Below are 15,811 nucleotides of genomic sequence, written 5' to 3' on the forward strand. Positions count from 1 at the left end.
GGAATCCCTGAAGTTGGAAAAGACCTTGTCCTGGTTCAGGGCAAATTTGGGAGAGAACTCCCAAAGGGGTTCCTTTAAGACAGCAGATTCAATTGGCCCTTCCCCCAACTGGTTCAGGAGAAATAAAATACCCCTTTGGAGAAAAGTGGAAAAAACTGTTTATTACACAATAAAACCTAAACAATATTAAACAATAAAACCTCTTGTTGCTCTAAAAGAGAGACAAACTCACAAAGTCCCTCTGTGGGCTGTAGCTCAGCTCACTCAGTCTCTTATCAATCCCTCTGGTGCTGGAAATGCCGCAGCCCAGGCCCAGCCCGGTGGGCCACAGGTGTGAGCTGCCCGTGCTCTTCTGGTGTTCAGGCCAGAGCAGGCTTGAACAGGTCCAAAGAAAAGAGAAAAAACCCCACAGTTCAGGGAACTTTGGTTCAGCTAGCTAAAACTAACTAAAAGCAATGGAGAGCTCTGTCCCGCTGTCTGCCCATCCGCAGAGTACACAGTGCAGGAGCACGAATGTGGAGGAGTGAGTGCAGTGTCTAAAACAAACTCCACACTTCTTCTCTCCCCCCTTCACTCTCAGGACAAGTCTTGAAGGTGCAAAACTTCTTATTCAGCATTAACAGAACAGACTGGGGACACAAGCATCTTATAGTCGACACAGAATATACCTCAGGGACCATTCAGTACTCCCTGTTGTCACCAGAAGATAGGACTGAATGCAAAAGATTTTATGGGGTTGAAATTTGACAAATCTCTTCTCCCCAAGGAATTCCCATTGTAGGTCTGCGTCCCGATGGATGTTCCTGCTGCTGGGTTTATCTAGGTGCCCACAGGGAACCAGGAAGATGTGGAGTCTCCCAGCCAGATGCCTTCCAACTTGGATCACCAGGACCACAGATCACCAGGGCTCTGCCCAACAGGGGTCACTGGGCATCATCCAATGTGGATCCTCCCATGGGGGATGGAGCTGGAGCAGCACACAAAGCTCTTCCCACACTCGGGGCACTCACAGGGCTTCCCTTAGTGGCGCCTCCGTTGGTGTCGGGTAAAAGTTGAGCTCGATGAGAATCTCATCCCACACTCCCCACACTCGTAGGGCCTCTCCCCCGTGTGGATGCGCCGGTGCAGGGTGAGTTTGGAGTTTTGCTTGAAGCCCTTCCTGCAGTCAGGGCAGCGGAAGGGCCTCTCCTCCCTGTGACTCCGCTCATGTATGAGGAGATCGGAGCTCCTGTGAAACCTCTTCCCACACTGGGGACACTTGTAGGGCTTCTCCCCAGAGTGAACACGCTGCTGGTGTTTTCTCAGGTCAGTGTGCCACCCATAGCTCTTCCCGCATTCCAAGCAGGTGTAGGGCCGTTCCCCCGTGTGGATCACCCGGTGCCGAATCAGGGCCCAGCTTTCTCGGAAGCTCCTCCCACATTCCCCACACTTGTAGGGCTTTTCCCCAGTGTGGATCTTCTGGTGTTCTGTCAGCTGGCACTTCATGCTGAAGCTCTTCCCACACTCCCCACACTCATAGGGCTTTTCCCCAGTGTGGATCATCTCGTGTTTCCTCAGGCCAGAGCTGTATCTAAAGCTCTTCCCACATTCCACACACTCATAGGGCTTTGCCCCACTGTGGATCCTGTGGTGCTGCATCAGGTGGCCCTTCTGGCTGAAGCTCATCCCACATTCCCCACACTCGTAAGGGCGGTCTCCAGTGTGGATCCTCTGGTGGTGCATCAGGCTCCCCCTCTGCCTGAAGCTCTTCCCACACTCCCCGCACTCAAAGGGCTTTTCGCCAGTGTGGATCCTCTGGTGTTGGATCAGGACCGAGTTGTGGCTGAAGCTCTTCCCACACTCCTCACACTCAAAGCGCCTCTCCCCAGAGTGAATCACCTGGTGCCGCATCAGGCTGGAGCTCCAGCTGAAGCTCTTCCCACACTCCTCACACTCGTAGGGCCGTTCCCCAGTGTGGATCACCTGGTGCTGGATCAGGTCTAAGCTCCGACTAAAACCCTTCCCACATTCCAAGCACTTGTGGGGCTTCTCTCTGCCATGGGGCTTCTCCACCAGCTCGGAGCTCTGGCTGCATCTCCGGCCGCCTTCCTTGCTCAGGGGGGCTCTTCCCTCCCCACAGCTCCCTGGGCTGGGTTTGCTGCCCCTCCTTGTGCGGAATCTCCAGGGCTTTTCTTCCTCCTCCATCCACACACGTCCTAGGAATGAAAAATCCTGGTATGGGTAAAAAACAAAATGAGAGTGTCTTGGACTGGGAGTTCCTACTTGCTCAAGTTTATCTCAGGAAGTCATTGGGAATCTTGTGTATGTAAGAACCTCCAAAGCACCAAGAGTCAGCACAAAATCCTCCAAACATCAAGACACAGATCAAAAACTTCCCAAACATCAAGATTCAACAAAAGCCCCCTCCAAAATATAAAGATTCAGCCCCCACAAAAAAACAAAGCACCAACAATTAGGCCAATAAAGCTCAGAAACACCAAAATTCACCCCGGGAAAATCGTGGATCCCAATCCCTGGTCACCTGCTGCATGTGGAGGGGGGGGCAACGCTCCTGGGGCTGGGGTTGGAGGCTGCAGATAGAGGGAGAGTGGAACCTTGTGCTGCTTCCTCTTCTGTTCCTCCTCCTGTGTCCCTACTCTTCCTCCCACTCCTCTTCCTCCTGCTATTCCTCCTTCTCCTGCACAATCTCATCTTCCCCTCTCACGTGCATCGTTTGACCCTTTTGTTCCTCAATTCTGCTTCTCCTTCCCTTCTCCTCCTGCCCCAGGCCCAGCACCCACTGCCGGCTCCCTCTTCCCCCCAAACCCACAGCATCCCACGGCAGGGGCAGGGATGGAGCTGGGGCAGGTCGGGCTGGGGCAGCGCTGGGCTCTCGGCCGCTCCCGCCCGCACTCGGTCCCCACTGCAGCCGCTCCCGCCGGGACAGCGCGGGGGGGCCCGGCCTTGGCGCTGCCCCACTCCCACCTCCCCAAATTCCCCTCGCATTTGGACAACAGGGCATGGATGGTGTTGGTGTGCTGCAAAGGGATTGGGTGAAGGGGAGTGTGCAGCAATATGGTTAAGGCAAGAAGCTGCAGGAGGAATCTATGTGGGAAGGAAAAGGATGATGGAAAAGAGGAGGAAGAGAAAAATACTGAGGATTGGGATGTTTATCAGCAGGGTCTTAGCCTCAGAACTTGTCAGCTGATCCAGATCTTTTGTATCCCCAGTTTCCAGGAGAGGAAAACAAGGAGGTCAGGGTTTCAGGGGGTTTCTCTGTGGGGGGCAGCGGCAGCACCGGGCGCAGAGCTGCGGCACCGGGAGCACGGGCTGGGGGCCTGTGGGGAGCTGCGGGGCCGGGCCGGGGCTGTGGGGCAGCCGGGGCTCAGCGCCGGGCGCTGCCTGACCCCACCAGCCCCGGGCAGGGCTGGCAGCGGCCCCCGGCCCCCAGGAGGCTGCGGGACGCCCCGGCCGCTGCCCGGCCCCGCGGAGCTGCCGGCCCTGCCCGCCGGGGGCGCCTTTGGACACTGCGGCAGGACAGGGAGCGGCTCTGGGATACGGGCTGGGGAGGGCACCCTGAGCACAGGGAGGAGGAGCAAGGAACACCTGGGAAAGGCGCATTACACATTTTAGCATGGAGATTATCTTTTAAGGCTTTTGTTAGGGTTACTGGAGATACAAATGATTTTGCAGAAAGCTCAGCAGCTGTCAGAGGATGAGCACCCACAGGCACTGAGGGGGGCTGCAGGAGGGGCACAAGAAGGCCCTGCAGCACTTGGGCACAAAGGCACAGCAGGTGAGTGCAAGAAGGGAGCAGCAAAAGGCCAAGCTGAAGGCAAAGGCCAGGGCACAGTTCCTACAGCCCCTGAGGGACCAACCCCAGGGCCCAAGGGGGCCCCAGCACCCAGGGCACGGCTCGGCCACAAGCACCTGGCAGAGGCATTGCCCTCCTCGGCAGGGGAGAGCCCACCCAAACAGCCCCTGGCAAGGAACCACGGCTCCAGCTGCAGGGCACAAGGACACTGCAAGCACAGACAGCAGCACCCTCAGGACCAGCAAGTCCACCCCTTGATGGACATGGATTGGCAGGGCTGTCACAGCTCCCATCACACCAGGGACCCTCCACACTGCAGCCCTTGAGAACATTCAGGTGGGTTTGCATTGAGAGGAGGCATTTCCTGATGGACACAGGAGCCTCTCAATCCACTCTGAATCTTAGACTGAAGGGGGGAAAATGATAAAAATATGTTTGATTAGTGAGGAGATAAGTGGGAAACATGTATGGTTTTATTCAACCACTATTAGTAGATCTACGAGATGGGTTTGAAATGCATGAATTTTTATTTGCTTCTAATTGTTATCATGATTTACTGGGAAGGGATTTGATCGCTAAATGGGGAACGCAAATTAATATTATAAAAAGGGATTGAGAGGCCGGTTCTGTTGTACCTCTGTGTAAAATGTCTGGCAAGGCCTATGCTGAAGTGAACCCAGAAGTGTGGGCAGCCCCAGGGAAAGAGGGAAAATTAGATATGGAGCCTCTCCAATGCACTCTGAAGCAACCAGGACAAGTGGTGTCTAAAAGCAACACGCGGTTCCACGGGAGGGAAGGAAGGGGAATCAGACACAGCGCAGGTCACCGCCCCATGCTCAGCTCAACCTGCGCAGCTGTGGCTGCTTGTGAGAGCCTGGCACTGAAATGCCCTAAGCAGGAAGGCTTCAATATCTTCTGCTGACACCATGGCACCTAACAGGGGGGCAAAAGCAATTCTCACTGCTTCAGCAACCACTGGAGCAGATATCAAGGCACATTCTCCCACAGCAAGCTGGGCTGGCACTGAGCCTGCCCTGGCACTTTGCTGCTGCCAACACCCAGCCAGGACATCGGCTCCTGCCTAAGGAGTGCAAAGCAGCACCACTGGTGGCCAAGGGGCCCATGCCAAGTGTCCCTGAGGCCACAAACAGCCGCCAGCACAGCTCAACACGGGGGAACCCCTCAGCCTGGCCTCAAGGGCTCTGAAGCCCCGCAGATTTGCACTTCCCGCCCGCAGCAGGACGATGGGAGGCCGCCCCTGAGCCTGCCCTGAAGGCAACGCAGCAGCAGCCAGGGCTCCACAGCGGGCCAAGCCCCTGCGCCTGCCCACAGATCCTCGCCTGGAATCCTCTGCAATCCTGGCCACCCTCCTCTGCCATCTCCAGCCACTGGGGCCAAGCCTTGCTGCCACTGCTGCAGCTTCAGCGCTGGCTGGGCCTGCACTGCCACAGCTGCTGGGGAACACCACGGCACAGTTCCACTCTGGGGCTCACGGACACCCACACTCTGGGCTGCCTGCCATTGCACTGCTGCAAAATGTACCGATTTCAGTTCTTTCAAATCTTATTTCTCTGCTCAGAAAGGTTTCTCTACTCAAAGGTTTGCCTTTGGGAAATGAATTTTAAAGGTTTTATTTAAGGGCTGCTACACCACTCAATGGAGATGAGTTCAACATCCCAACAGACTGGGAACAGCCCAAAAGACACCCACAGAGATAACGACCAGCAACAAAACATCAACATTGCCCAGCAGCAAACAGCAACCAACAGCTACCCCAGACACTGCCCCCGGCACAGCTGGAGACACCTGGGCTGGAAAAGGCTGAGAAGAAAATCCAGGAGTGTGGAGACCGAATTCACATCAGAGTGGAAGAAATCCGGGTCCAACAGGAAACCAAATACTAAAAACTTACACAACTTGGAAACAAGGAACATTAAAGCAGTGGATTTAGACTGGTTCAGACTACATAAAGTTTAGGAAAATCTAGTAAAACTCACATGGCATGGAATGATTTTCTCTGCACAGCCGGGCTATTTGTGAAAGAAATTATTTCTGTTGCACATCCTGGCCAGAACCAAGGAATGCCTTGACTCTCTAACACTAAAGAGATTCTTGGAGAGTTTTTGTTTTCCCTGCAGTTTCAGTGATAAGATAACAACATGATAATAATTTTTTATAAAAATTCCCACTTTATATTGTCAGGTGGGTTTGGGACAGAAGTGTGAGAATCAATTTTTGGTCTGGGTTTTTCCAAGTTCTCCTTTATGGGGCATTTGTAGAACTGAAGAGCTTTAACCATAATACTTTGAATTCGTAAATAGTTAATACTTTTTTTTAAAACACAGCAGACTCTGAGGGGGCCACATGTGACTCACCAGATGGCTGCCCTGGAAGAGAAGCTCCATTCCAGGCAGCCTGCAGAGGAGCTTTAGAAATGCAAATGAACATTGCTGGGAAAAGTGTGGACAATGCACCTGGGTCTCTTGCCTGGGGCAGGAATTGGGCTGATTCCCTCTGCCCCTCACCCCAAGCTCTGCCTGCTGGCACTGATGGAATTTGCACAGCTCAAGGCAGAGCCCAGGGGGAGGATATCTGACCCTGCAACAGAAACGGGTGAAGCTGCAAAGGGAAACAGCACATGGAGAATGTTGGGAAAACTTCACTATAAATAAATGGGGGGGAATCATCCCTCTACCCACTCCAACATGTGCTGTCACTGTCTGTGTTATATAGGGTGGATTTGAGCACCGAGAAATTCTTGCTGCCACAAGTTCAGGGAAATCAGTTGGGAATCTAGTATTTCATGATTCAATTAGAGAAAAGTGGTAAATTGATGAAGTCTTGGCTGAAGAGAGCGCCCAAAATGGGGAAAAGATGAATGGCCAGCAGAACAAATCCTACAACACCATGGACCAGCCCCTGGGAACCTGAACCAATTCATATCAGGAGTCACAGAACCCATTTCTCATTTCAATGGCATCATTAGATTACAAGCTGTCCTCGTAATAATAACCAACCAGACAGCTCCAGCTCCTGACCTTCCTGCCGACCAATCCACTGAAATGAGGAACACAACACTTAACCATGGGATGGGATCAGATCATCTGTTAGCAGAAAAAAGAGGAGTTTGTGGAAAATTAAATGTCTCAAACTGCTGTGGGCAATGAAGCCCCTAAACGGGTAGCCTTCAAGAAATAATGAGTTAAAACATGGAATGTGAAACATTCGAAGAAAGCATAGCACTTAGGAAACATATAGAGCAATAAATTGGCTAAAGCATGGAACACAATGACAGGAAAGAAAGATAGGGATAGGGGAATTGATGGGCTAAGCATGTTCAGAGCCAACGATGTCAAACTGACCCTAAGAACCTTGCCAAGCCATAGGAACTAGGCCAAGTACACCGGGAATTGGCCATATTAGGATAAGAGTTCAAAAGTTTAAAGAGGAAGACTCATCAGGTGACCCCTGCCCACGATGAAGGCAACCGGAACGACCACCAAAATGATCCTCAAAAGAGATGTCTCCGCCCATGCTCCGCCCACACCACGCCTCTTATGAATATGCATGCAAAAACATGATTATGCATATGATATGATGTAACTTCATATTCAAAACTGTATAAAAGCTTGCTTCTGTCACTAGATACTCAGAAATCCCTTTTGTGATTTCTCCGACGCGTCGTAATAAAATACCTCCTGTCTATGCTGACTTGAATTGAGTCTCTTAGGCAGTTATTCTCGCCTTTTGGGGCAAAATTCGGAATCATTTTCTGGCGACCCAGATGGGACAACCAGACGGGAGATCGGGACCTTAAGGGGTCCTCCGGAGCCGAGTCTGGGGCCGGGACCCTCCGGGCGCCCCTGACAGACTTTTGTCAGAGGAGACTCCCCCCCTGGACCAGCGCTCTTTGGTGGACGAAGGGTTTCCCGCATCTCCTGCTCCAATTAAGAGGTATTTCAATTGTTTATTGCTAATTGATTTTGAAATAAAGCGCTTTAATTGGGAAACGAGGACCAGACGTGGTCGCTCGACGGGAAAGCCAGGGGACGCCTTGGCAAAATCCCATTTAGAATTTGAGGTTAGAGTCCCCATTTGGAATTTGGAATCGGGGTTAGAGTCCCCATTTGGAATTTGGGGTTAGAGTCCCCATTTGGAATTTGGAATCGGGGTTAGAGTCCCCATTTAGAATTTGGGGTTAGAGTCCCCATTTGGAATTTGGAATCGGGGTTAGAGTCCCCATTTGGAATTTGGGGTTAGAGTCCCCATTTGGAATTTGGAATCGGGGTTAGAGTCCCCATTTAGAATTTGGGGTTAGAGTCCCCATTTGGAATTTGGAATCGGGGTTAGAGTCCCCGTTTGGAATTTTGGAATCGGGGTTAGAGTCCCCATTTGGAATTTGGGGTTAGAGTCCCCATTTGGAATTTGGAATCGGGGTTAGAGTCCCCATTTAGAATTTGGGGTTAGAGTCCCCATTTGGAATTTGGAATCGGGGTTAGAGTCCCCGTTTGGAATTTTGGAATCGGGGTTAGAGTCTCTGTTTAGAATCGGAAAATTTGTTAAAAGGGAGTGTGCTTTTCTTTCATCTTAAATGTTGCAGCTTTGTTTGAATCTCTAAATGTTATTGCTTTGTTTAGATCTTTGAACTACGCCTGGGAACGTTTCCAGCCAAGCCCGGGACCCTGTCCAATTTTTCCCCTTTCCCTGATAAGGTTTTGAGGAGATATTCGTGTCATGTTTTTGTCTAATATTATGTTGTCTGCAAGTATTTTGTAATTTGCTAAGATACGAGTTCAGATTGCGAGACAAGGACTCGGTATTTTGTGTTAGCTGTAATTTTTGTGTATGCAAGAATTTATTGTGATATTATCTGCAAACTGTACCTTGGTTTACAGCTGTTTTTACGAGTGTGACAGCCCGAAGTCGACCAGTGTCGGTACTACCCAGTTTGCCAATGACATCTTGTGGTAAAGCGGTGTACCTTGATAGACCAGAAAAGGTAGGACAGTTGGGATTGGAAAGTGTGGGTATGAATGAGAGCGAATGAGCGATTAGAAATTGTATGTATGAAGTGTTAAGATAAATTGACATACAGTGTTTGCGGGAAAGAGACTAAACCGAAAACACAGACGCAAAGAACAGCCATGGGAGGTCAACAGAGCAAGGACATAAATATGAAAACCCCCTTAGGATGTATTCTAAAGCACTGGAAGGACTTGGGAGGAATTCCGGGGGGAAACATAAGTAAGAAGACGCTCCTTAAATATTGCACACAGTGGTGGCCATTATATAAGTTGGATGACAATGAAAAATGGCCACCGGAGAGAACAACTAATTATAATACTATTTTACAACTGATGCTTTTCCTCCGCCGGCTTAATAAATGGGACGAGGTGATGTATGCTGACATGTTCTTTACCCTAAGAAATAAACCAGAATGGCAAAAAGAGTGCGGGATAAACGTAGCACCTCAGGATCCTCTAGTGTTGGCCCTGGAAAAAGATAAGAAAGGTTTAAAGCCTAAAGAACGTTGTTGCGATGCATGTAGCATTGGGCAACAATGTCTTAAGTTAACAAGAAGAGACAGTGGAAAGGAGAGCGAAATAAGCCTGTGGGAATACCATCCCTTCGCTCCAGGGCGGGAAGGGCCTCTTCCCAGGCCAAAAGAAGAACAAGGGGATCCTAGCCCATTAAAGGAACTGGACCGATGGTGGAAATCTAAGTTTGGGCACAGCCCCCAGAGATTAGATAACAACTGGGAGGAGGGTACCCCAGTAAAATCAGGGAACGATAAAAAGAAAAACAGCCCTCAGGGACTAGAAAGTCCACAGGGGTCGGGGAGTTACATGGATGCTGACAGCCCACCCAGACTGGAAATCGAAGGGGGGGAAGGCAGTCCATCAGGAGCAGAAAGCCGAAGGGAGACAAGTAGCCTGCCCGAACTCAGTCCATATGGGGATAACAACACACCCAGGAGTGGAGGCATCTGTAGAAAGGAGACCAGCACACCAAGGACTGGAGACAAAAATAACTCACTAAGAAGCGACCTCTCTAAATTGAGAGGCGACGTCTCTGAATTGAGATACAGTGAGAAGAATAGTAATAAAACAGGCGAAAAAGAAGTGGAGAGCAACTCACAGAAACCGAATATAATAATTCAGATAGAAGATAAGAGGGATGAAAAAAGAGCAGAGGACGAGAGAGACAGCAGCCCGAGACACGATAGGAGCCGGCAGATACAGAAAGGGCGACAGATGCAAGACGAGAATCGAATGGATTGTGTAATAGAGATGGGAGGTGAAGGTGAGGAACAGGAAGGGGGAAAGAGGGAAGAGAAGGGAAAGAATAGGGGAGATATCGAGGCGCAGGAAGAAGATCCCGGGGACGGGATCAGTCACTCGTATTATACCAGATCCGTGGCACGAGGAGAAGCAAAGCAAAGAGAGAAAGGGAACCATACGATAGCTCCTCTCCGACAGCTTATGCCAATGGTGGGGGAGAGGATTAGAGTAAAGGTGCCGTTCTCGACAAGTGATCTGAACAATTGGAGGGATGAGGCAAAGAATTTCAGGAGGAATCCGGAGGGGGTAGCGAAGAGATTTGAGTTGATGGCAAAGAATTTAGATATTGATTGAGAAGATATCGAGGTGATGCTGTCGGAGTTGACGGATACAGAAAGGGAACTCGTATTGGAAACAGGAAGACGACATGCTCAAGTACTATCAGGGAGACTAGAAGATAATTTTCCCAGTAGTAAACCAGAGTGAGACCCGGGCAATGCAGAGCACTATTAGCGATTAGTGCAGTATAGAAAACTGATAGCGATGGGCTTGCATAATGCGATTCCTAAGGCTATCAATTAGTCAATGCTATATGACATCAGACAGGGAAAAGATGAGACCCCATCGGAGTTCCTAGATAGGCTTAGGGCAGCAATGAGACAATACACACCCCTGGACCCGGCAACAGAAGAAGGGAAACAGCACTTGTTAGGGTTGATGATGAGACAGAGTAACCCAGACATCAGAAAGAAATTACAAAAGCTTGAGCATCCAGCAAATAAGAACCTGGAGACACTGCTGAATGAGGCATGGAAGGTATACAATAATAGAGAAGTTGAAGAGAAGAAAAAAGAGGACAAGATACTCAGAACCTGGAATTAGGGGAAGAGGTAGAGGCAACCCAGTAAGAGGAAGGGGGAGGCTCCAACCCCACCCGACTAGAGTAGGGCCAGATCAGTGTGCTTACTGCCTAGAGATAAGACACTGGAAGCAAGAATGCCCCCGACTAAGGGAAAGGCTGATGGCCATCACTACTTCCACACATCAAGATAGTGAATGAGGGGGACCGGTGAGCCGTACCCTAGCAGACCCACTGGTTAAAATGGAGCTAGGAGAAGGTAAAAAAGAATTGAACTTTTTGATTGATACTGGAGCAACCTTTTCAGTTTTAAATCAAGAATTAGTACCTAAAAGTGATGAATTTGTACAAGTTGTAGGAGCAACAGGCCAACCAGAAAAGGCTTACTTTTTGAGACCTATTAAATACAAAATCGAGAAACAAATAAGAATTCACCAGTTCCTGTATTTACCAAATTCGCCAAAGCCCTTATTGGAGAGAGACCTGTTGGAGAACTTGGGAGCCATAATAAAGTTCAACAAAGACAAATTGGAATTTCAAGTAAACGCAGAACAACTGATTACAGCTTTAAGTCTAACAATCAGTTGTGTAGAACCCGAACCTGAGAATCGCAATTCCGAGCGAATTCTGAGTGAGACATACCCATTAGTCTAGGCTACTGATATACCGGGAAGATCAAAACAAGCAACACCGATTGTTGTTGAACTTAAAGTTGGGGCAAAACCGGTGAAAAGAAAACAATACCCTCTGAGGATAAAAGACAGGAAAGAGATTGAGCCCATAATCAAAAGGTTTTTAGAACTGGGGTTATTAGTAGAATGCGAATCGGATTTTAATACGCCAATCTTGCCAGTAAAGAAACCTAATGGGGCTTATAGGCTAGTTCAGGATCTAAGAGCAGTAAACGAAATAACCAAGACATTACATCCGGTAGTTGCTAACCCATACACGCTTCTAACTAGACTAAAGGATAATTCGGCCTGGTTTACCGTATTAGATTTGAAAGACGCATTCTTTTTTGCTTTTGAGCGAGAGTCTGTAGATAGACGAAGAAAGACTCAACTTACCTGGACAGTATTGCCCAAGGATGGAGCAATTCCCCCACGATTTTTGAGAATCAGTTAGCCAAAGAATTAGAACAGTAGGAAAGGCCGCTGGGAGATGGCACCCTTCTGCAGTACGTAGACGACCTCCTAATAGCAACAGTGACAGAGGAAGAATGCATTGAATGGACTATTTCCTTGCTAAATTTCCTGGGTTTAAGTGGATATCGAGTCTCTCAACAGAAAAGCACAGCTGGTGCAAAAAGAAGTGGTGTACCTGGGATACGAAGTCTCCAGAGGACAGCGATCCCTGGGAGCAGCTAGGAAAGAAGCCATCTGCCAGATGCCTAAACCAGAGACGGTGAGAGATCTACGCGCCTTTCTGGGGATGACAGGTTGGTGTCGGCTATGGATCTACCAGTACGGGATACTCGCTAAACCACTGTATGATTTGTTGAAGGAAACCGAGAATGTCCTAGTTTGGACTCCTGAAGCAGAAGGGGCCTTCAAGAAGTTAAAGCTGGAGCTAATGAGGGCACCAGCCTTAGGTCTCCCAGATGTATCAAAACCATTCTGGCTGTTCTCCCATGAGCGACAAGGGATGGCCCTAGGAGTCCTAGCACAGCAGTTGAGACCACATAAGAGAGCCGTGGCCTACTTCTCCAAGCAGCTAGATGAAGTAAGTAAAAGATGGCCAGGCTGTCTGAGGGCAGTGGCCGCAGTGATAATTAACATAGAAGAGGCCAGGAAGCTCACGTTGGGTCAGAAAATGACTGTGCTAGTATCTCACGCTGTGTCAGCTGTGCTGGAACAGAAGGGCAATCATTGGTTGTCGCCCTCCAGATTCCTAAAATACCAGGCCATTCTGGCTGAATCAGATGACGTAACTATTCAGATAGCTAACATTGTGAACCCAGCTTCATTTCTAGAAGGGAGAGCCCCAGCAGAACCCATCGAACACGACTGCCTGGAAACAATTGAAGCCGTCTACTCCAGTCGCCCAGACCTCAAAGAGGAGCCGTTCGAAGATGCAGACAACTGGTTTTCGGAAGGCAGCAGCTTCATGAAGCAGGGAGTAAGAATGGCTGGCTATGCAGTCACTACCACAGAAAGAGTAATTGAGTCTAACCCTTTGCCTGCAGGGACTTCAGCCCAAAAGGCAGAACTGATAGCTCTGACTCGAGCCCTGGAATTGGCAGAGAACATGCAAATTAATATATGGACAGACTCTAAATATGCCTTTTCCGTTGTACATGCTCATGGAGCCATCTAGAAAGAAAGAGGACTGTTGACTACACAAGGGAAAACAATCAAACATGCAGAGGAAGTTCTGCGATTGCTAAAGGCGGTCCAACTCCCAGCACAAGTGGCCATAGTACATTGTAAGGGACACCTGAAAAGTAATACTATTCCAGAAATAGAGAACAAGAAGGCAGATACAGAAGCTAAATTGGCTGCCACAAGGGCTAGAGAAGTGAAAGTAACGGCCCTAATACCAGGAGAGCTGGATACCAACATCCAGCCAAATTACCAGGAATCAGATCATAAATAGATTCAAAGAAATAAGGGCAAAATATTAGAGAATAGTTGGGGTCAACTAGAAACAGGACAGCTAGTAATACCAGGAAACGTGATGTGGCAGTTTATAAAAACAGAACATGAGAAAGCCCACTGGGGCTTGGATCCGCTCTACCAGTACCTGCAAGCTAGGATAGCAGGACCAAAATTATTTACCACCATAAAACATGTCACGTCCCAGTGTGAGCGATGCTTGAAGAACAACCCGAATACAGGGACTAAGATACACCAGAGAACAATAAATCGAGGTAAATTCCCAGGTGAAGTATGGCAAATTGATTTTTCTGAACTTCCAAGAAAAGGGGGGTTTCGGTACTTGTTGGTACTAACTGATACATTTTCTGGGTGGCCTGAAGCATTCCCTTGCAAGACAAATAAAGAAAGAGAAGTAACTAAAGTATTGTTGAATGAAATTATTCCACAGTTTGGAGTACCGAGGAGCATTTCCTCGGATAGGGGTACACATTTCTGTGCAAAAGTAGTGAGAGCAATAAGCAAAGCATTACAGATTAAATGGCAATTACAACCCTTACCGTCCACAGGCCAGTGGGCAAGTGAAAAAGATGAATCATCTTATCAAACAGCAAATTGCCAAAATATGCCAAGAAACTAATTTGCAGCGGTATCAAGCTTTGCCTATTGCTCTGCTGAGGCTGAGAGTCAAACCAAGATCAAAAGAAAGGTTAAGCCCTTTTGAAATTTTGTATTGTAGACCTTATGCTATGCAAGTTGTAAATAGGGACGCCATAGACCAAATTGGTAATCAGTACATTTACGATTATGTAATTATGGTGAGAAAACGGTTTGATAAAAATGCTACTGTAATGATAGAGCACCAACCTAAACAACCTGATTGCAAATTGCATCCGTTTAATCCCGGTGATTGAGTGTATATTAAGAATCTTTTAAGAAAACCCCTACAAGAGAAGTGGGAGGGACCTTTCCAAGTGCTGCTGACTACCTTCACCGCGGTTCGGATCAAGGAGCGACCTACGTGGATCCATTACTCGCGGGTCAAGAGAGCTCCGGAGAACAAACAAGAGGCGTAGGCGTCATGATCCTGACTCCACCTTGAACCTTTACAACTTTGACCATCGGACTCTTGATGCAACCTCGAGTGGACCGCCTCACGGAAGAGGACAGGGAGCGACTGAGGAAGAAACTGCCCCTAGTCCTACGACCACTGCTGCTACAGCTGAAGGGACACTCAAGAGAGTTAGACAGAGCACTGACACGTCACTATCAAACGGCCCAGGATTTGAATGATTTTATTGACTCATTATCAACTTTTCGTTTAACAAGTCCGGCAAAGGCACCTTGCCTTGATTGTTATGATCCACACTGTGCTGCCTGGATAGCTCTACGTTGTGGGGGTTGTGAAAACACTTTTTGGATAGAACAATCATTATTATGGGATTTATGGTGTCACACTTGTGAGCACGAGCACACGTGGGGTAGAAACTGGGAAGATGAATTAAGGAGACAGACGGGGCAAAATGCATATATAGCTTTAAATCTTTATGAGTCTCCTGAACAGATAATTCTTGCTTATTGCCGTTGGAAAGTACAATGTGTTGTGAATAGAATTAAGGTTCAAAGTAAATCACGTATAGTCTCCGTAAGGTGTAGAAAATTAGTACCTTTAACACAGCGTTCGATTGTAGGGCCCTTCAGGGGGAATCCTGAAAGAGCATTAGATCACTGTATTGTGAAGCTGCAAAAATTGAGTTTGCAAGTGACAGGACCAGTGAGACTAGGAGCAGCAAAACTGAAAACGGATAAGAAAAAGAAGGCAAAAAAAGGGAGTGACTTCATCTAAATAAGACTATTAGTAATTGTTAAATAGTTTTTTTATGATTAGAGCAATTTTACAGCGGTGGGACCCTCGGGAAGATATAGATATTGGAAAAGATAACGAACAAGAACAACGATTACGAGATAAGATACCCCTTGCATTAAAGAAAGAGCTTGAATTGTTAGCCCCGTATAGTAAGAAAGCCAAAAAGGCTTTGTAGTCACCACCATTGAATTGGTTATATTGGATTGAAGAACCAGACTTTTATACTGGTCCTTACTTACATTCACTTCCTTGTTATGTTTGTAAAAGGGACATTAACGAGTGTTATGCATGGATAGCCTTTCATTGTGCAGATTGTAATCAGGTTTACTGGTACTCACAAAGATCAATAAGATTTTTATGGTGTGCACCTTGTTTTGGAAGGTGGATTCGAAATTTTATCTGGGTTAGAGCTCTTCA

At 48.2% G+C, this 15,811-nt stretch overlaps 1 pseudogene; it reads right to left on the minus strand.

Annotated features, from left to right (window-relative positions):
* The window catches only part of LOC128945551 (uncharacterized), a 1,882,792-nt pseudogene that overhangs the window by 458,312 nt on the left and 1,408,669 nt on the right, over positions 1 to 15,811 (minus strand).

Source organism: Melozone crissalis, unplaced genomic scaffold (genome assembly GCF_028551555.1).
Source record: "Melozone crissalis strain CALT ecotype California unplaced genomic scaffold, PUWL_Pcris_2 ptg000066l_1, whole genome shotgun sequence".
NCBI lineage: Eukaryota > Metazoa > Chordata > Aves > Passeriformes > Passerellidae > Melozone > Melozone crissalis.